Source organism: Festucalex cinctus, chromosome 12, assembly GCF_051991245.1.
Source record: "Festucalex cinctus isolate MCC-2025b chromosome 12, RoL_Fcin_1.0, whole genome shotgun sequence".
Classification (NCBI taxonomy): domain Eukaryota; kingdom Metazoa; phylum Chordata; class Actinopteri; order Syngnathiformes; family Syngnathidae; genus Festucalex; species Festucalex cinctus.
In genome coordinates, this window is record NC_135422.1 from 10,947,231 (window position 1) to 10,969,485 (window position 22,255).

Genomic DNA, 22,255 nt, shown 5'->3' on the forward strand with positions numbered 1-22,255 from the left:
ACGTGAACTATGCCCCTTTCTTATCATGAAAAGGAGACCGAAAATATCGTCTTGGTCTCTTGGAGTTACTAACGTTCCAGCTAACACGAGTGTTATACTAAGACATAGTAGGAGTTGCATGGCTCAGGGAGTAGATTGTCTCCCAACCTGAAGTTGTGGGTTTGTTCCTCAACCCTTCCATCCATCCATCAATTTTTTCGAACACTTTTCCTCACAAGGGTCGCGGGGGCACTGGAGCCTATCCCAGCCGGCTTCTGGCAGTAGGCGGGGAACATCCTGGACTGGTTGCCAGCCAATCGCAGGGCACACAGAGACAAACAACCATCCACATTCACAAGCACACCTAGGGACAATTTGGAGCGCCCAATTAACCTGCCATGCATGACTTTGGAATGTGGGAGGAGACCGGAGTACTCGGAGAAGACCCACGCAGGCACGGGGAGAACATGCATTTTTTGCTCTCTTACAAGTGTAATTTTTACTCTATTTAGAGTGGGACCAAATAGTCCCTGTTTTGAGTAACATTTACTCTACAGAATTTAAGGAAAAAGCTTGATGGCTCAGACCAGAGTTGTGAAAAACTCTGGCCATTTATGTCCCGCCATCCATTTTTTTTTTTTATTTATTTTTTTAGGTTTTAGGCCCACATTATTATTTAGAAATAAGAAAAGGTGGGTGGTAGTTGCTCTTACTTCCTCTAGACCACCACATGAACATTTTGAGTTGTATTATTGTCTTATTGACATTTGCACCATCTGCATCCATTTAATTTCAATTGCAGTTTACGATGAGTGCATGACTGATGTTAAACACTCATACTGAAATAAAAGTAAACCCAGTCTCAGCTTCTTGCACTGTGAGCCCAGGCGGGGAAAAGAAACTCGAAAGCAGGGAAAGAAAAAAGTAATTTCAGCAGTGTGATGGTAACAGAAAAGTCAACATCAGCAGGCTTTAGCTACTGCAGTTGCTTTCCCCAGCTGTAAGTGGAATGTTCAACCATGATTCCAAATTTAGTCCGTTTCGCTACATTAGTGACTTGCACCAAACTAAACTGGGCTCTGACACATCAAAACACATAAAAGGTACCACAGGTCGGATATTGATGTTCCCAAGAGGAGGGGGAACGATAATAAAACTTATTGGAAAATCGAGCATTTCTCTCGCTCACACACACGAAGGTTACAATCACACACCATATCATTAAGGCTTTAGCCACTCTCTTCCTGCCTGCCTGCCACCTTTCTCGTACATTCTGTTCTCCCCACCAAAGGCAGAAGGGAAAGGGAAAAAAAAAATAAAAATCTCTCTTGCACTTGACATTAGCAACTTATGGGTTCCAAACTTCTCTGCCTAAAAATAGTGGTTAATAAAGAGTCCAAACAAAATAACCTCCACCGCATCTTCATGTGCAGGATGCTTGGCAGTTAGCCCTCGCAAACGTGTGTGTGCGTGTGTGTCGAGATGCTGGCGCAGCAATGGAAGCCACAAGATGGTGGCGAGCTGGTGCTTGGCCTGCATTTTTCCAAGAAAGTGAAAACCGGCAGCCCGTAATGTTCGGCCTGTCGTTTCCTGTACTGTCATGTCAGTCTTTCGCACTGAAAATCGGTAACGGAATTAAAGACAGTTTAAGCAGATCATAATAGTGAAAGTGACGACATTCGTTCCTTAAGGTGGACGCGTTTTGTCAATGACACTGAGAGACTAAGTTCTGTATCACTATGAACTGGACCAACATGTTTCGGAAAAATATGGCCCTCGTTTGCAATATGATCAAACGTGATGTCCTAGGAGTTTTGTCAGTTTTTACGTTTTACAGTACGTAAACTCTTGTACACTTTCGTGCCAGCCAAGAAAGTTAAAAAATGAATTGGAAGTGATTTGTATCATTGCACACTAATACTAAAGTATGACCATAACAATGGGGTATACGCCACGGAAGAGGCAGGACGTGATTTTGCACATCAGTTTGGTTCCGGTCCGGGTTGTGAATGCGCAACCGAGGGGCACAAAGTCGGAAGCATAAGTATTTTAAGCCCACACGTCGCAAACCGAAACGGAACCAAACTGATGTGCAAAAACAGTCCCGCCTCTTCCGTGGCATATACCCCATAATAACAACGTGAGAGAACGGAGGTGGTCCGTTAAGGTTGTGATAGTATCTCAGAAAGGCAAGACTTGGGCCCTCCAATCCGTGTGAATGCCATTTTCCTGGCACTTTCCTATCTTGGAAAAGAAAAAAGGCATTAAAATTCTTAAGTTGGTGGTTCCACTCCATATCCTTTATACAGGAAGTGCCCATTGGCGTTTGCATGAACTTTTTTTCACGTAACGTAAGCCAAATTTAAAAACAGCAACAACCTACAGGACAACTTGAACACATTCAACATACAAATAATCGAGTAGAATCATGGACATTTAAGCCATTTTGATTATTTTACAAGTGCTAATGTATTTGCTTTGTTTGACATGTCTGCACTATAAACTTTTATGAGAATCTCAACGTTTGGCAGACACTGTCTGGTCTTGGGCCAGTAATCTAGAGCTTTTGGAGGCCCACTACAGGCCCCCGCCAACCCTGTCTTGTTGAAGCCCTGATCTCATATGCGAGGGAGAACCAAGAGATGATAGAAATGGGGCAAGTTAAGAAATACCAGGAAAAGGATTAAGCTCTATCATCTCCATATTGCATTTTTCTGGAACAAATGCAGATTACAACTACACTTACACAAAGCAGTGTTATGTTCAAATTTTGTCAGGAATCATATCATAAGTTAAATTCAATACTGCTTCAAAAATTGGATGCACTTTCCATCAACACTTGGACAATATGTGCCAATGTGGACATGAAATTTGGCGGCAACATGGTGCCCATATTGTGCAATATTGTAATTAGCCACAATAATATGCCTGTGAAGCAATTGAGTCAAAACGCGGTACATTCTGGACTGGTAGTCAGTTATTTGTAGGGAACATACAGACAAACCAGCATTTACACTTATGAGGAATTGTGAGTCGAATCGGGAGTATTCACAGGAAATCCATGCAAGCCCAGAGAGAATATACAAATTGCACAAAGAAGCCAGAGCAGAAATTAGAGCCCAGAACCTCTCAATATGCCAGAAGTGCTCAAAGGAACCAATCTCTGAGGTACAGCGACTGACATGAATTTCTAAATATACAATACCACACAGGCTGGCAATGAAGACGGTAACATATTAAAAATAATATTTTACGATGTAATATGTCCTTGTGTATTATTACACTCTAACTATTACAACATTACCTTTTGCCAGCACTATTTAAAGCTACTGTATATTTACAGCTGTTTAAGCACTCTCAACTATCTGCGGACGTCAGCTAAACTACTGCACAGATCCAAGTGTGAAGTGGAAAAAAAAGTTGCCTCACAGTTTGACAACAACAAGAGCACATGGCAACATGATGATACTTCTGTCGACAAACTGTCTGTGTGATTTAAGTGAATCAGACAGGGTTGAGAGAGTTATAAAAATAAGCAAATACATATACATTGTAGCTGAGCAGTGATCGTGCTCACTTTTACTTTGATTTGTGGAACAGGCCTGCAGAGTGTCAGTGACATCTGCGAGGCGAGCCAGCCAGAATGGGAAAAAGTAACCAGTTGCCACCGAGCGTACAAATGCATTAGCAGGCTTATCGAAGTGCTAAAAGAGATTTATGTTGAAACCGCTACCTCACATCCGTTTTTCCTCCTTCTTCTGAGCACGCTCATCCCAGATGTGCTGGAAGACTGAGTGTGAAGGAACTGCCAGTAAATCAAGTGCCGAGTACGTCTGTGCTTGAAAGAAATCTCGTTTTTGAAACTGAATTGATTTGATGATGGCAGGTCAATGAACGCCTCATTCCCGTTGGGCCGGGAAAACTAGGGATGGGTATAATAATCGTTAAATTAATTGTGAAGCAATTCTGATGATTATATGACATTTATTTTTGATTCATCATGTCTCAAAGATGTTGAGCCAAGACTGACAACCAGCAGCTGTTGATTCAGTTTCAACTAGTTTGTAATCTAAAGCAGTGGTGGAGGACCACCAACTTTCCAAATGTCCAAAACCAGTCAGCTTGTTTATTATTTGAACAGTCTACAATAAAGCCTCAAACCTTGAATGTTTAGGCAGTTAAACAAGTTGGAAGTTGAATAGGTTACAATTATCAAACGGTCCAAACCAAAACCAAAACCAAAACCAAAATGAGGCTTTTTTTTGTGTGTGTAGACCCTTTCTGAGGGGTTACTGTGATGGGAATATGGCATGAAAAAGATAAAAACATAACAGAATGAAAAATGAAAACAAACTTATTAAAGTAATTTTTGGTAAATGTTTGTTGGTCTTTACGACAATTACGAGTGACAACAGATAGGTAGTGTCCACGAAAGGGGCGGTTAACATGAGACAATAGCTAAAGAACTGTTGTTTTAGAGAAAAAAACAAAACAAAATGTCCATTACTTTCTGTCTGTAAACAAAAACAGAGGATGTCCGCATGTGTTCTCGATGAATCCAAATGTTGCCTGCTAACTAAAAATAAATGGACAGACAAACAGATAAAACACTTTTTAACATTTGTAAGAATAACTTGTTTTGTCTTTTTATAGATTGAGTCTTGATGGATTTTCTTGGGACCCCCAATGGTATGCACACCGCCGGTCTAAAAATCATTATGCCAGCTAACTATATCCGCATTATGTCAACTCTTCCGGCTAACATTAATCAGCGAAATATGACACAGTTGGAGAAAAGAAAGTTCAGAATTTTCAGAGAATGCTCCCATTTCATTACATACATTAATGCAAATCAATTCAAAGATAATTAATATTCACCATTGTCTACCACTGGGAATTTCGTCAAATGTCAATCTTTGCCCATAACTTCTGTAAAACCTGTCCATTAAATGAAGAATAATCATCATGATGCTTGGATCAACAGCACTAAGACTGCCAATACATACAGCCCTTAACACCCTGCCCTTCCACCTTCTGTTTGGCTGCCTTGCTCAGTCACTGTTCACCCTCCCCACACTTTGGCTACAAATGTTTATTGGAGCTTCACGAGAAAAAGCAAACGCAGTCAAGGAGGCCTGGAGTCCAAGCGAAAGAGAACGAGAGGGGGAGAGAGAGAGGGATGAGTGTGAAGCGAGCCCGCAGAATGCAGAGTAGGAAGCTGCCTGAGTGGATTACTGCGGCAGGAATGCAGCAAGCGGCTGCTGAGAGGCGACGGGCAGAGAAGAGGATCGGGAGGAGGAGGAGAGGCTGCGGGAGGAAAAAGTGATGACCTACGTCAGAGGACAGACAACATAGACTTAAGTAATAGGACACCTTACCATTACACCTACAGGAAGTGTCAATGGAAGAAATTTTGGTCCAGATTATCTTCTAGAATTTAGATTGTGCAAATTTTTTATTTTATTCAACCAGACGAGAATTTTATGGTGCTTGATGGGGTTAGAGGTCAGGGTTCTCAAGTTTATCCACATCAAAGGCGGTATGATGGAATAAAATAAGGATTTCAGAAGTGGAAGACTGTCTACAAGATATTTCTGTGTTTGTGTGGATTTTTCTCTTATTCCTTGAGAAGAGAAGAGTATCCCAAAGGTGTTTGGTGTGCCGATCCCAAAAGCACAGAGGTGACAAGTACTGTTTTGAGTGTCTGTTGGTTTGTTGCACCACCCGGAAGTGAAAATTCCTGTGAACCAAAATACAGACATACAGAACAAGAACACAAATCGCTTTTCCTAACGTCTCAACCTTGGCGGAGGTCTCCACTTTACTGAGTGACTAATTCAACCACCCATTTGAAATGTAATCACTGTAATTATCAAGTCCCACAAAAATAATTGTTTGCATGTTGACAGCTGAAATGAATGGCACAGCTCATACATGGCGTACTCTGTTTACAACAAATGTGTAAGGTTGTTTGTGCACCTGGGAGGGGGATGACGTTGCATAAAGCTCACCTGGCTCACCATCATGTATTTGTTATGTGTTCATCTCAGAGAATCCAGAATAGTTCATGTACAAGGGAAGAGCCCCCCCGTACTGTCCTTATTGACACCAACAAACACATTAGCAGCATGATCTGTACAGTGTGGTTGAAAAATACAGTAGTGTGCCACTCCTGTGTGCAACTCTCGGCTACAGGGAAGGAAGTTTGGCGCCGGCATTTGTGCCCGACAGGAAACACACTCGCAACAAAAAGCTCAGAGGAAGTGCAGAAGGAGTGAAGTGGAGGAGGATGAAGAGGAAAAGGGGTGTAGATGGGCAAAGGGGGTTAAAGCAAATAATGTATGTGGAATTTAGATACTGATTTAAAAGTCATTTGGGCAAGGTTTAAAAAAAAAAAAAAAACCTTGAATACCTGGCACGTTTGCTTCTGTTAAGCTACATTTACTTCTTTAACCTTGGTATTTGAATCCTTTTTTTAAAAATTCCAAATAGAATTGTTTTAATGGAACTCTAATCCCAGGCAGCGTGGCGGATGAGTGGCTAGCATATCTGTCTCAACTCAACTAGCATCCCCATACCATGGATTTGAATGTTTATTTTAGTAAGTACATGCATCATTACCCAACAAATTCAATGAAAATAGTTTTGCATAACAAAAGCAAACACAGGTACATTTAAGCAAATGTTGCAGCAAAGTAAAATGAACTGAGCCACAACAGAAAAACATGAGGCAACATTTCCACATGCAACAAGAGAGGAGTTGACTATCAAGTAAGTTCAATTCTGAAATGTAAAGTGCTCTTAATGAACTGCAGATGAGTGGAACGAGATAAAACTCACATTTCAGACACATTCTTCATCTGTGACATTTTAAGCTCCTCTTTCCAAAGTCTCATCCTGTGATTAGGAAAAAACCAAAACAAAACAAAACACCGTGGTGAGCAAAAGTGCAATTATCAGTCATTCAAAATGGCACCTTTCGCTCGCGTCTGTGTTTGACATTCATTTGGGGACAATGATCTCAGTTTGGAGTGGATGAGGGGTATGTGATGGAGTCAAACTAACATCCCGGGAGTGGATACGTGTTTTGTGGGCTTTGCGATAGACTCATGCATGAGCAGACAAGCCATGTTTGGCCACGGCAACACAAGGCCCTATTCACTTCTCTGGGGAGGCACTGGCAGGCACACACACACACACACACACACTATTATCATAATCATCATCATCAACAACGACCCAAGAAGCTCCCGAGTGCTTCAAAACACACACTGACAGCACAGAAGACAAGCATTCCACTACAGTAGCATTCCATATGTTTGGTTAAGCACAGAGAATCCAGATTTAAGACAGCAGTCTGGACTGAATTAAAAGGATGAGTGTGGAGGGAGAACGACGAGGCAGACGGAAGAATTTCAAATTACAGCATAGTCAAAATTTTAAGCTCAATAAAACCAAGTGGAATAGTATCAAAAAATGTCAGTGAAAATGTGGAGTTTCTCTAAAATGCTGTCAAGATTTTGCACATCCAACTCGCATAATGTGTCACGTCCGGATCTCACTATACCGCTCACTTAAGCCAACATCGAAAGATTAACTTGTGTGTGTTTTGTTATTTGTTACTTTTTGTGACATTGTTTTAGAAAAGAATAGCCAGGAAGCTGACTTAAAAAGCTTACATTTGTGTGTTTTAGTGTCATGATCTCTCTCTCAGTGTCTATTTTTTATTTTATTTTTGCTGGGTAACCTGCTGACACACTATGATGATACTAAATAGGATTCTTCAGTCTCATCTCAATTATCAGCTCCGATATTTGGCATCATGAATATACAGGGCCAATTCTGGTGTTGGCAGGGCCACCACTACATGGATCATGGTGGCCCAAAACGGCTTAATGTAGGACTCTACTTACGAGTGTTATTACTAAAATCTCTGGTCTGGTTAACAACGAGAGCCACAACATAACATCATTACATAGGGTACCTTATTATTACATTTGGCATTTGTGATTTACGCAACAAAGCTACTTACATAGACTTGTATATTTTTCTTCCTTTATTGGCAGGCTACTTTTGTGGCGCTCACAAGTGAGGCACTCTCCAAAACCCGCTTGACATGAATCAAGCAGTGACAGAGATTATTAGAGCCTACATGGGGGGGCCGGGCTGCTTTGCAAAGTACTGTTTTTCATACCAAAAACCGCCACGTTGGTGTTGCTGTCACACAAATTTCCGGCCTGTATCCGACGTGTGTGGAAAAGGGGATGCAAAATGTCATCAGATTGTTGAGAAACTTTGCCGCAAAATGGGATTTTCCACACTGCATGATAAGACACTGTAGTACATTCATAAATTGTTCACTAAAAACATAGGTTGCAGCCAAAAGTCTCTTTATAAACAGTCTAGCAGAACTCTTTGATGGAACAAATGTTTTCCATCTGTGGCATCTTTGCAATTCTGTGGAATATACTTGCAAAAAGTAAACCCGGATAAGCCTATATCGATTTATTGCAACCAGTAGTGCAGTTAATTTTACTGTCTAAAGTCCAACATGTCATTAGCTATGGGACACCTGATCAGAATCAACTTCTTTCGGGTTTTTGCAAAATATCATTCTAATGCATGATGCATGAAGGCATTTGCATATGTTTAACATTATGTTACAATGATTGAATCCAATGTAATGTTTTGACAAAGTCTCAAAACATTCCTCCTGGAATAACTATAGAGACTCCAAAGTCCAAGTATCACGTATGTCTTGTTTAGTTAGCCACCATGCTAAAAGTTGGCTTAATTTGTTTGTTTGTTTTCCACTGATTTGACTACAACTAAATTATGACCAACAAGTGCTGCAACATGTTAGAAGACATTTTGGTACCTGTACAGTGTGTTTTACCAAGAGATTATCTCATCTTAAATGTGTCTGTACACACTGTAAAGATTTATCATTCCGGGTGTATCATTCATTCTTACGCTTCCATGTCTGTCATGATGGCAGTTTAAAAAAAGCCAGATATGCCTATCATTTAGATTACTTAGGGAAATGTTTTGGTGTCAAGTTTAACTTGGAACTGTTGGGAGAGGTTTAAAAAAAACAAAAAACTGTTGCACACTTCTATGATACAATGAAAAGAGGCATGCGTGGCTGTGCTATATTTTATTTACCTTACCTTCAGCTAATGTGATTAAAAATGCTAGAATCACACATTTATACTACTTTCAACTAAGCTGGTATATTCATTATAGTGGACCTCTCAGTCCATTGCTGTGCATTTTCATCACCCCTCTCTAATTGGATGTGCTGTCACCTTAACTGAATATTGTTTCATTTTTTAGGTACATTTGTTGACAACACCCACCTCGTTGCCAGCCAACACGGCATGGCATTTCATCATTGCGCCACGGCAGCATAGATACAATGGATGTGTTGCTTGACAAAGTGCAGTGTGAAATGTCCTTAAGAGCCGACTGTTCACACTTTATGTTCTGGTATTTGCTGTTCCACTTAACTCCTGTATGAGTTGGCACGACTGTCAAAACAAATCAAGATTTTTCCACCATCTGTCGACCTGTAATGCTAATCTTCGCTGTTATGGAACAACAAGCAACTCCAAATGTGATGTTTGAAGAAACAACAAACAAACAAAACATTTCTGGATTAACAGGAGGAAAACTTAAAGAAAAATCCAGCAAATATGAGCTTTCTATTGGAGAGCTACAATGTGGAAAATATTAAGAGGTGAAGATTGAGGAAAGACTACTCACGAAGATTTTCTTACATGTTAGAAATTCATCCGATCATACACCTGGTTGGAAGCTTCCAATTTCCCCTTTTTCCCCACTGCCAATGGCTTGACCTGAAACTGGCTACAATTCAAAACTGAGTGAGCAATCTTGGAATCGGGTTTAATTCGGACTGCATTTGCACAGCTTTATCACGAGAATTTCTTGTAACTTACATAAGTTGGTTTAACCTACCATTGGACTGAAACTGAATGCCTCAACTGAATTTTGCTAAGCAGCAACTGACCTCATTCGAAGGTAGATGTTTGAAAGCAAAATATTTGGATTCAAATGAAGCGCAGAAGACGAGCGTCTGTGGGGACAATGGGTGTCCCATCGGGTAAAACAAAATAGGAAGTGGGGTCGAGTGAAAGAATAGTCCGAGACAGATCGTGTTCAATTTCCTCTGTTGGAGAAACTTTCAAGGCCTGAAACTCCATCCGGGGTTCCACTGGCCAGCCGTTTGTATGGGCACCCATTTCCTGAGTGATTAACAGGATATGTGCGCGCGCGCACTGGGGGTTGCAGCTCGGAGAGGTCTAGAGTTGTTTTGTCTGCTCGGGGAGGAAAGGAATGCTCAAGTCAAACAAAGTGGACAGGATGCTTTGCAAAAGGCGAGGACCAGGGTGAGAACGAGCAACCGCGGAGGGGAGAAGGACGGCGAGAGACAGGAAACCCGAGGTCCATGATGTCGCAGACAGAAGGCGGAAAAGAGGAGGCGGGAGTAGCAAAGAGAGCGAGCGAGAGAGAGGGACAGTTGATTCCTCGTGTTGAACAGCATTCCTCCTCCTGCTGCTATTTGCATTCCGGCACAGTAGAGAGGTGGAGCGACAATTTCGTCGACAAGCTGTCAGATAGAAAACCATTCACCGCTTCCAACTCAAATGTAAACCTGCAGAACCAGTCCTAATATCTAATGACTAACAGCCCTGCAGCTCTCCTTGCTCCACAAAAACATACCAAGTGTTACACACACACTCACAGCACAGCTGCATAGACTATGATGTTTATTTATGCAACAGTAATACTTGGTTGCACAGAAATCGCATAATGTGCCAAGTTGGCAGGAGCGAGGAGGGCTAAGTGGTCAATTTTACAAGTATAAACCTTGATTACAGAAATGTAAAATGAAGTAAATAGTCTCAATTGAGTATGAGGTCAGATATGGGAAACCTATGTTAATCTTACTAATATTTATCTACTACTATGGTGGTGACTTTAGGTGAGAGGTGGGGTGAACACTGGTCGCAATCACAGGGTACATTAAAAAAAAAAAAAAGTGTCGACTGAAAATGGCATCACAGTTGCTCAGAACTCAGGTAACGAACAATCATGACTCACCTGACTGACCTTTCTGAAGATAAGCCGTGATTCGTCATTAACCAAGCCATGAGCGACTGTGATGTCAATATCAGTCGACATGAAATGGCCGCCCCCTAAGATGCATTAAAAATCGTGTCTTTTGCTGCTTTATTTATATTCCACAAACTTAATTAGTGAGACAAACAATAATAATCAGAATAACGTGTATAGACCAGGCTAATTGCAATTTCTAAAAAATTGCGTGTGAATGCTGAAAGCTGAATGCTAAGCTGAATGATCATGAAGTAAATTGAAGGATAACTTATGTGAAAATTAGAAAGTAATTAACTATTAATTACTAGTATTAGTTGTAATAGTAGTAGTAGTAGTAGTAATAGTAGTATTACTAATAACTCTTAATCTTTATTATATTTAGAAGCTTTGTACAAAGCTGAACACTTTCAAAGTTGATGGGGACACGTTTAATCAATTCAGTGAAATAATAATGCATTTTTTGATATGATAGTCAGTTGGTATACATTTATATCCCTTCCTGGATATAATTGCAATGTACAGTCGGAGGTGGGATTCGAACTGGTTACTGGATAACTATACCAAGGGAGCTACTGAGCAGTATCAGAGAGCTGCTGGAGGTGATCAGTTTTGTGTATGGAAGTGGAAGTGTCACGTTAATGTGAAATGTAACTCCTTCAGATACTGATCATCTTTAATCATTTGTTTAAAAAAACAAAAACAAAAAAAAAACAGCAGAAATGTTATCACCATTTACGGTGCCAACCAAACTGTTACTGTCTGACTGGATTCCTTTGCATTATGAACCACCTTTCATTTTCCCGGACAGCAGTTTTGGAAGGATATTGCGCAACCATTGTTTGCCGTTTAATATGTAGTGTATCTTCTGTCACTTTTGGAAAATCTCAATACACCCTTAAAATAAGTTTTGGGAGCCATTTCTTTTAACCATGGTCCAGGTTTACTCCTATAAAATACACAGCAACCACATCTATGGGTGCTCTGCCATTTCTCTTCAGTTTCAAGGTTCAGCTGCCAAGCACTTCCTTGTGCTGTAACTGTTGTTGTTGGCGTGAGCCGGACCCTGCCCATGCGGGAGTGAGCCATTCTTTGACTGGCAGAGCAGAATTGATAGGCCGCTATTGTTTCCTTTTAAGGTCAATTGTGTCTGAAATGCTTGGCATGGCTGGGAGTGCAGATGTGGTTCGCTCGCCAAGAGATAAAACGCTAATTTAGCAGCATTCTTCAGCCCCGGTACACACCTGGAGAGAAAGAAGGGCCGCCCACGTGGAATGCGAGGGGAAGGGTGGCTAAAACAAGATGAACACACTACATTAAACACTGTCGAAAGAACTAAACGACAAAGAAAACCATGACACCAGGCTACATTTTCTGCAAAACTAGTTGCCAATAAGTGGCACAGAACATCTTTCATAATGTCCTAATGCTAATTTCGCACAAATATTTCATGTTGTTGTAAATGAAGAGCACACAGTTGGTTACATTCAAAGAAATTGTGGCTGTTAAAAAACGCATACTAACATTTGTTGTTAACTAAGTTGGGACACATCTGTCAAAAGGACTGGCCACCAAGTGGTGCCTGTTTTGTGGGAAAAAATAAGGATGAGCAAATGTCAAAAACACTTTTTGTTCATTATATTTGTTCATAACAAATATTTCATATTATTTCAAATGAATAGCAGAGCTCTCTGTGCTCACTGTTTAAATGGCTTGGTGCTCTCACTGCGTTCAATCAAGGGCTGAAAAGTTAAGATGACGTTGACTCTCCTTTCCCACAAGGGCAAGGGCATGACACGTGCATACGTAAATACACCGGTGAAACATGACAGATTTGTTGTGTATCTTACAATGCATCTTTGGACAGATTTTCTGAATTATCGGGGTTAGCCAATAGGTCGCCCATATGAATGTTTGCGAATGATACAAACCAATCTGAAATGTTTTTCTTTGCCAGAATCAAGCCTTCTTGTAAATGTTTCACAAATAGAAAGCAGGACTACAGCCAGCTCCAATAAACAAGAAAATTGTAATTTAAGTTTACCAAGCTATAGCTAATACAACAGAATGTTGTCATGCTAATTATATGTCACACATGTGGAACACATTCAGCCTAAGCAAATTGATGCCCTTTAATTAAGCCTAAAGGACAAATGAGGATAACATAAACTAGACACATCTTAAATTGTTAATGTGACTGACTACTTTGTCGCTTGTTGAGGCATACAATTATGTTTGAATGAAAAAAAAAAAAAAAAGTGGACGGTTGAAAACAAGAACCAGAAGCCTTCAACTTGTATCTGTGTTTGACCAAGCAGGTAAAACACAATACATTCTGTACACTTGCTACAGGAGCAGCTATGTACAACAAACTACAAGCTCAAACTCAGCAATCTTCTAAAAGTCCTTACATTGACAAATGTGGGTATATGTGCAGCGGACAAACTGGATACATGTACTGAAATGTAAGGCAAAAGGCAAGAGGGGGGCCCAACCTGGCTGGGCTTCACAAATAAAACCAGACGCTTGGAGAAAGGGAGGAAACAGGCTGAGGTTGGATCACAAAATATGCCTGGTATTCAACAATGTTCCACAGTGCACAAATGAGCCTCTCAGGGATCTGGGAGTGTTATGGGATTCCTGTGAGGCTCCTGGGATTGAATGTATCCACATGAATGCACAACCCTTTAACAGCTCCACAAGTGTTGTCTCATGATAAATGTACCTTAACCTGTAAAAACTAATGGTGGCTCGGGACTATGTAAAGTCAATAATTAACTTGTTTTTATATAAACATATCAGCGTGATTGCTTTTTGGTCAAGTACCAAAAGTCCATAAGGTGATGACTGCAAATACAGGGTGGTGGCACATTCAACTTTTTAACAATCCAATAAAACCAAGAGTGATGGAAGAAAATTATTTTATTCATAGCAATTGAAACCTTAAAACATGCCATTTACAATCAAACAATGATGGAATCCCAGCTATCCCAGCTGAGATGTTGCAACGGTCAATGGGGAATCTCAACAGCAGATTTCAATGGATTCGTACAGGAGCATGTCATCCACAGGACATAATTTAAAAATAAATAAATACATAAATAAATAAATAAATAAATAAATAAATAATTTTTTTCTTCCATCACTCTTGTTTTTATTGGCTTGTTTAAAGGTTCACGTTTTTTTGTGTCACCCTGTACTAGTAGCTTCTTCTATGAAAGAAACGGAAGTTCTTCAACACGTTTTGATCACTTCTCTTGGAAGCAACTGAGGGTATAAAAGTTCACATAGTTGATGTGAATGCAGCTGACATGATAAGATCTCCCACTCAATGTCCTGCAACTTGACTCGAGTATAGGACAGGGGTCCCCGAGGACCAAAATTTGTAGCCCGCAGGCCTGTTCTAAAAATAGCTCCAAAGGAAGTTTGTAGACGTGATCATTTGAAAATGTATGTTTCCTACTTTGTTAATTCATTGACAATTAATAGAAATGTGTAAATGGACCCAAAGTAAGCTGGACCCATCGATACTTTCATCGATTTGTTTCTCACATTGAAGGTTAAGACTGCGAACATATGGATGGCCTTGAGAAACTGTTTCTGCACCATGAGAATCCCTAGTGGCCGTCAGTCAGATGAAACTTACACAAATTTGGAAATGTGCATACAAAAAAAAAAAAAAAGCCTACACATTCCAGGGATTGTTCGGCCTCAGTGGTTATATCGTGAGAATGAGTCTCAAAAGCACTGCTGGCATGTTACGAAAAACAGCCCTCAGTTGGATGAAACCAAAATAACACAATAATTGAAAAATAACAAAGCAGAAAAGAGGTGCTGGAAATAGCCAAGCGGTCATGGTCTGCAAGCATCTGCACCACAGTGATTAAAGCCCCTAAATCACAGCATGCCAATACATGGACCAATGCAGGAATGTAGAAAGAAGAAAATTTATTTTTTATTACATCAATACGCGTCTTAAACCAAATAATGGTACTGTTATTAAAAGTAGAGTCATTTTATTGCGTTGCCATTTCTGACCACTGTTCACTGCTTGAGGCTGTTGTCTCGTGATCCATTGATGAGCTGTTTGTGTTGTGGTTTTGGATCTGCCAGACAGACCTCCTCTTTTGAGCATATGCAACAGTGTCCAAGATAAACTGCTGCTGGAGAAAACAGCCCTCACAGACACTTGCCGTCATAATGACTTGCACAAGACTGTCTTTTTGTCTGTTGTAAGTGACAGTCCTACTGGCTGGAATGATACAATCATGTACCTGCTGTATAAAGTTATCCAATTCATAATTTAGACAGGCTTTAGATAAAGAGTTGATGTTGTTGGTGAACTAATGAAGAAATGACTGGGACATGTGAAGCTATTCTAATTTTTTTTTTTTTTTTTTTTTTTTTTTTTAATTGTAAATTTGCAATTCCAAAGCTCTGTGGCAAGTGAAGGGGAAAATAGTCTTTATGTTAACTGGAAGAATTAAATCAAGACTAGAACGCACATTAAGGTTGATGTGCAAAAAAAATATATATATATAACATTTAGTCATTTGTCATGGACTTATGATGGCAAACTTTTTGAAACCGAATTAACAGTGCTTCATTTTATCTCAATTGCTTCAAAACAATTAATTCCTACAACTGTATTGATGATCACACTCATTGTGTCATAATCCCAATTATATTCTTAGAGTTCTATGATTCCCACCCTATGTCTCAATCAATTACCTTTTTTTTTTCTCTCTTTTCTGTTTGAACTTGTTAACCAGATTGACCTCTTGACAATTCTATGAAAACTGGAGAAATGTTCAACGTCCATACAGAGGTGAAGAAAGAAAAAAAATAACAGAAGACAAAGCAGCAGCGGAGAAAAAGAAGACGGGGAAGTGATTAATGGCGGGGTTGCTATGGCATCCCAACATTCCTCTCCCCTAGAACATGTATATTTGCTGATCACAAGCAAAATAATCTGCAAAAGGAATTTTATTTTGATAGCCGCCCTGTAGATCGGAGACCTGGACAGGAGTGTGTGTTGCATTTCCCCTCACACGGTTCACCTAACTGAGCTAAAAACTCGTGAAGCCCACGTGAAGGTCCAAGTTCTGGACGTCATCCAAAAGACACCAACACAAGAGTAATGAAGCGAATGGGCTGTGGCAGCACTATCGTTGCACAGCAGATTCCAAAAAGAAGAGGCAACTGTTTTTAAGTAAGTTTAACTCTATGAAAAGATGAGAATTGGCATTCGCTAAAAGGCAACATTTTACCCCCACAAAAATGAAATACAGCGGCCATTTTAATATTTTTCTTTAGATCAATTATACTGTAGAGAAAATTAAAGAACTATTTTTTCTTAGATTCAGTGGTGCCTTGCGATACGAGTTTATTTTATTTTATGTGCATACTTGCAACTCAAAACATATCTCAAGTCAGCTTTCACTATTGACACAAATGGAAACAGCATTTCAGTGCTAGGGCAAAGTTGTGTGGTTGGTTTAAATACACAACCTGCAATTCTATTTGTTTTACGTTTAGTTTGACCGTAAACTTTAAATGGGAGTGGCAATAATCAGCCTCAAACTGCTTTTTTGAAGAATTGTTCACTACAAAACTGCTCTTTGGAGTCACTTTTATGAGTTTCCATTCAAAGGAGGAACGGAATTGGATGTGGCACACTTACATTTTTCCTTTCATCAAAGGATGAAGATGTCAGAAAACCCAAAGCACGAGCATGTACTTTGATAAGCGTTTGAGGACAACAACAGACATCCACCTCAAACAAAAACAAGATTATTTGATTGGTTTATTCAAACTGCTAACACGTGTGAATGACATTCAGCGGTCTCTGTTATACAATACAAAATATTCAAAAGCTTCAGATGTCAACACTCAAGTTTTCGTCGCCACACTCATCTCCAGCGCGGCCTTAAACACTGATTCATGGCCTCTGGATGAACCCGACTTCTGCTGAGCCCTGCACCGGTTCTGACTTCCACAACAAACTCCTGCCAACCACTGTCGCGTCTGTCAGTGCCCAACTGACTGCAAATAACAGACTAAAGCCTCATAAATCCTGGAGGAGCGAACCAGTAACTGTAGTCATGGGAGGGGATGTTGAAAGAGAGATATTATAGCGCTGGGTAAAAAAAACAATCAAAATGGTGAAGTCGGTATCCAAGACATACAAAAGCAGCTGCTGGGTGAAGAACTTTGGGTCAACATTTTGCCTTTTATGGATGTTGCTGAGGTTTACAACATGAAAATAGGCAATGTAGGTGGCACAAGGTGATCAGACTTTCCACCGATGTGATAGCTTCTATTTTATGAAAAGTAACATGTTAAAGCTGCAGTGTTTCCTACCTTTACTGTGAATTTATCAATGGTGGGTCACCATAAATTAATCTTGGCTGGTGTACTGCCAAAATAAGCTGATTGTGAACGACACTGAGCAATAGGTGTGCACTTGTGCATGCTAAGTTACCACCAGGCCTGCACATGATAAGTTATCGTTACCTCCTCCCAGCAGGCTGTTCCCGTTTCTTAAAAAACTTACACATCTTTTATTTGTCCAATATTTGACAATTACATGACATAGTTAAAATCCATTTGAATGCTAATAAAAGGACTTCAGTTCATTCATTCATTTACTATGCCTTGACAGCTTCAACAATCGAAAGAGCCCATGTGCAACGATACCTTCAGATCTCCGCAGCAGTACACCGGCACTAATGCTGTAAATTTTGGCGCTACTTGTCAATATGTAACCAGTGTACACAGGTATATACAGTAAAGTGTGCCGCATTCTAACAATGTAAACTAGACATGACCCGGCTTAAAAATGAAGATGTGACAGTTTTTAACGGTGAGCGCATGTGTGCCGTCTACAAAAACAGCAAAATCAGAGCCCCTAGTGTCAAGTCTTCATGCAATAAATCCTCCAAGTCTTATGACAATAGAAACGACAAGAATAATTGCCAAGATTTTCCTGCCACATGGAGTTACCAGATAAAATAACAGTGAGTCTAGCTGTTTTTTTTGTTTTCCATCAATCCGGATGCCCTATGGCACATTGCCGCCTCTCACAGGTCCGTCAAGGGTACTAGATCAAGCTAGGTTAGATTTTTGCAAAGACCCTCTTTGTTGTTGCCAGACAGAATTTTAAATATGTGGTGTTACTTCTCAGATTAGTAATATAGTCTGAATCATCATCATCGGGATCACAAGGCAAGTGTGACGTTCACCTCCCCTTCCTCGTCTGTCAACTTGGTCAATCTCCAGGATGAATGCATCTTGAACCAGACTGGAATGGCTCCTGAAATATCCCAAATATTCCCCCTGAATCCACCCACCACCCTCCCTCACCTCTCTTTTAGAGAAGATATATCCCTGTTAGGTCCACAGCCCACCCTGTTTTCCCCCCTACAACCCACAACATTCCAGCGCTGAACACTTCACTGAAAGCACGCACATTTACAACACACGGATCACACAGACAATGTTAAGAACATTAGTAACTCAAGTTTCCACCCAGCTGACCTAGACGTGGCTTTTCAGGGTAGTCAGTTCAGATTTCTTTTCATAAATGTCCAAAAATACTCCTGGGCCAAGTAGGCGAAGAAAGCAGGGGTGAGGAGGGGAAGACAGAAAAAATAGGTTCTACATTTTTGCAAGGCCAATCGCAAGAGGTACAATTCAAGCACACCTAAAAAAAAAAAGAAAAAAAAGTAAACGTTAGACAGAGGAATTTACAACAAATGTCTTAACTGCAGCGCCCACTATTAAAACATCCCTTCTTTCTCGCCTCCCGCTTGCTGGCTCACTGTGCCTCCTACATGCTTTTGAAAACCATTTCCTTCTTTCCCTCCACCATAAACAAGGCAGCCTGTCCAGTGTCAGAACAAAAACTGAAAATCAAGGTACCGAGATCAAGGTGTTTTTTTTTTTTTTTTTTTTTTTTTTTTTTTTCCGTCTAAGCAAAACAAAAATAAAAAAGGTGCATGTGAGAACAAAATGCCCTGAAAGAACTTTGGTACTGCTGCATTTTGTGTGAACAAAATAAGAGAACATGTTTCAAATTGCCCACGTCCTCAGAAAGAATACACGGTACGGTAAGGTACGGTACGGTATGGTACTGGATGGATGGATGTTTGTTTTCAATCTGGACCATAATGCAGTGCAAAAAACAAAGCAGAACAGTGGCGGATTCCACCTTGTCAGTTCACGGCTCAAACACCAACCGTAACGGCCTTATTATTTAATAGACGTCTTATCAACTATCAGACATCTAAAAAGGATTCCTGCCTGAACAGTTTAAATTTAACGTATTGACCAAATGATTGTGAGACTCCCTTTCTTGGAGTGTTTGCACATGCACTATGACTGTTTGCTGATCCATAAAGTGGCGAGACTTCCGACCATGACTCATAAGTGAGTTTTTTTTTCCCCAGCAAAGACTGTTTAAAAGACATAACAACAGAAGCTATACTGCGGACTGGACTGCTAAAGTACAGACACTTCAGGAAGTAGTGGAACACCCGGGAAAAATGTCAAACACATGCTAATGATCAGCCAACACAACCACGAATAATGAAGAACATTCTAGCGTGGTATCTTTGGACTTGACACCGACTGCATCTCTGTTCCCTTGCGATATGGAAAATGATGGACGGTAAAGAAGCTAAACGAAGAACAGATGATGATGTTCTTGGGTTACACGCTATAGTTCATGAACCTTCACATGGACCACAGCAGGTCAGCAGTTCCATAGGCTCGTGGACGACAACAGGAGCAACTGATGTTAATAAATTACCTGAAATATGGCATTAGGAAGCAGTTTAGAAGCCTGGATCAGGTTGCCATTACATCCTTGTGAATAATTCACAAGAAATGGGGATATCAAAGCATGGAAGACATCCGTTTAGTACCAGCTTGTGTAAAAACTGTGGTGAAATATGTGCTACCTTTGGCTCATAAATTTGCTGTCATGCTACAGTTACCGTTCTAACTTAGCTTTTCATCTAGTATTTATTAAGACCTCCATCAAGGCGAAACAATAATGTCTTGATGGCTAGTGTAATAATAGAAAGGAAATGACGAGCAACCGCTGCAGATGACGGTTGAACTGTAAATTTCACCTGATTAACGATAAAAACAATTGCGCATGGTTGTAAATGAAAAAATTCTAAAGCTAATGTTCCACGCCAGTCTGTTAAGCAGCAATAATGTGCATTACTTGGCAACTGACAAACAACTGAAGGAGAGGACTACGTCAGTCGACAAAATGTTTCTAGATCCACATCTTTAATGCTTCCTTCTTGTTGAACGCCAAACCCATACAAACATTTTTGAGAATATCAGTTTCGTCCTTTTGGAGTTTTGCTAGCGAAATATGACAATGTATACAAATGTGAAACCAACTCACTACCCTTTTTTCTAAATCAAATGATGTGGAAAAGGGTTGGAGTCTTCTCTAGCTGAAAAGGATAGCATATGTCTTTCAAATCACTGCTAAGTTGACAGGCTAGCCTGTGTGTCACCCAGTCGAACACAAGGATTTTCCCCTTAAGCAGTGAGTGAGGCAGCGTGTGAGTAGTTTCAAATTTCAAATGAAGGCTTCAAATGATTTTCCTTAATAAACTTGATGACTCTGCATAGTAAGCATAATTGTAGCAGAGGTCTGAGCACAGCAATAATTAGGCTGCAATGAAGTTTGTAACAGCTTCAGCAACTTCAATTAAAACAAGATTTATTCAAATTAAACAACGTTTCTAATGGATGGATATTGGTGAGTGTTCGGGCATATTCTCGCAAAAGGTAGAATATGATTCTTTCCTTGGGACAGGTTCTTAGAGTGGCCAAAAACCCTTTCGCTGGACATGTTGACTCTCTTTGCATTACAAAAAGAGCCAGGATTTCATTCAGTTACCTTGTTCTTCAACTGCACTGTGGCTTATGTTTTGGTAAGCAGCTGTTCATGAAATCATTAGGTGGTCGACATGCCAATTATCATATGCTGCACCAGTGATTGAATGATTACCAACATAATCATCATCATCCTAAATAAGAAGGGAAGATGGTGAATGAGCTGCACTTCCAGTGCTTTTCTACTTTTAGGCACTTAATGCACTTTACAATGATACCTCAATCATGGAAAGAAGGTTATCAAGCTCATTCAATTCACACGCTAATGCCGCAGCACCAGGAGAAACTTGTTGAAACTTGCTTGTATCATGCTCAAAGTTTAATTCAACATGATGACTGCAGACAGCATCGGTTTAGGAGACAGCTACTATACCACCTGAGCCAAGCCTGAAGGTGATTTGTTTCCAATGTCTCTTGCAGTACAATCAATGTGGTCAACTTGCACATCAAGAGTATAGGCAGTAATCATCGGTGCAGATCTTCATGATGGAGTTGTCGCTTGGACTCTAATGGAACACAAGTTGCGAGGCCTCACTTGGACCAAAACGCCACTGGGACATAGAGGGCTGACTGGCATTGGCCATAATGAGGAAGTTGTTTGGCACACTTTAGGGTACTAACAAGAGGGGGTTCATTCACCCTCACACACGCAAGAGATGTTGTATTGTTGGTTATTCTAGTTTCAACGTGGGATTCTTAAATGGTGAGAGCACATATGAAAGCAGGTATTCAGTTGTAAGAGTTATACAGAGTTCTTTGTTATATAAAAAAAATTAATAGTCAGTATAATTCTAGTCTATATTCTTCCTACCTATTTCTGCACCCCTCTGTAGTTTCTGGAATGAGCTTTGTGTCTATCTTAGGTATAGGCCAATTAATTATAGGCTGGGCCGATTATTGGTGCTGACCTTATGCGTTTTGATGAATACCCTGACCCTGGGAACTCTCTGCACCTTTTTTAAGTGAAAACTTAACATTACAATTATTTTGAAAAACTATAGGGAGCTACTTTAAGTTTTCATTCAACTATTTAAGACATGTTGAATACCGAGCATTTTTAAATCTTGGACAATGCAACAACAACGTTTTGCAAATCAGATAATAAAAAAAAAAAAAATATATATATATATATATATATATATATATATATATATATATATATATATATATATATATATATATTTTTTATTTATTTATTTATTTTTCTTTTTTTTTT

The 22,255-nt window shown here is 40.0% G+C and overlaps 1 protein-coding gene across 2 annotated transcripts in view; it reads right to left on the bottom strand.

The window, feature by feature from the left end:
* Nucleotides 1-22,255, bottom strand: part of luzp1 (leucine zipper protein 1) — a 46,532-nt gene that overhangs the window by 18,319 nt on the left and 5,958 nt on the right. The window contains exon 2 of one of the 2 annotated variants that reach the window (XM_077538050.1): nt 6,820-6,876. The exons of the other annotated variant lie outside the window; for it this stretch is intronic. The gene's annotated coding sequence lies outside the window, so the exon portion shown is untranslated. The remainder of the gene's footprint in view (nt 1-6,819; nt 6,877-22,255) is intronic. 2 annotated transcript variants of the gene reach the window in all.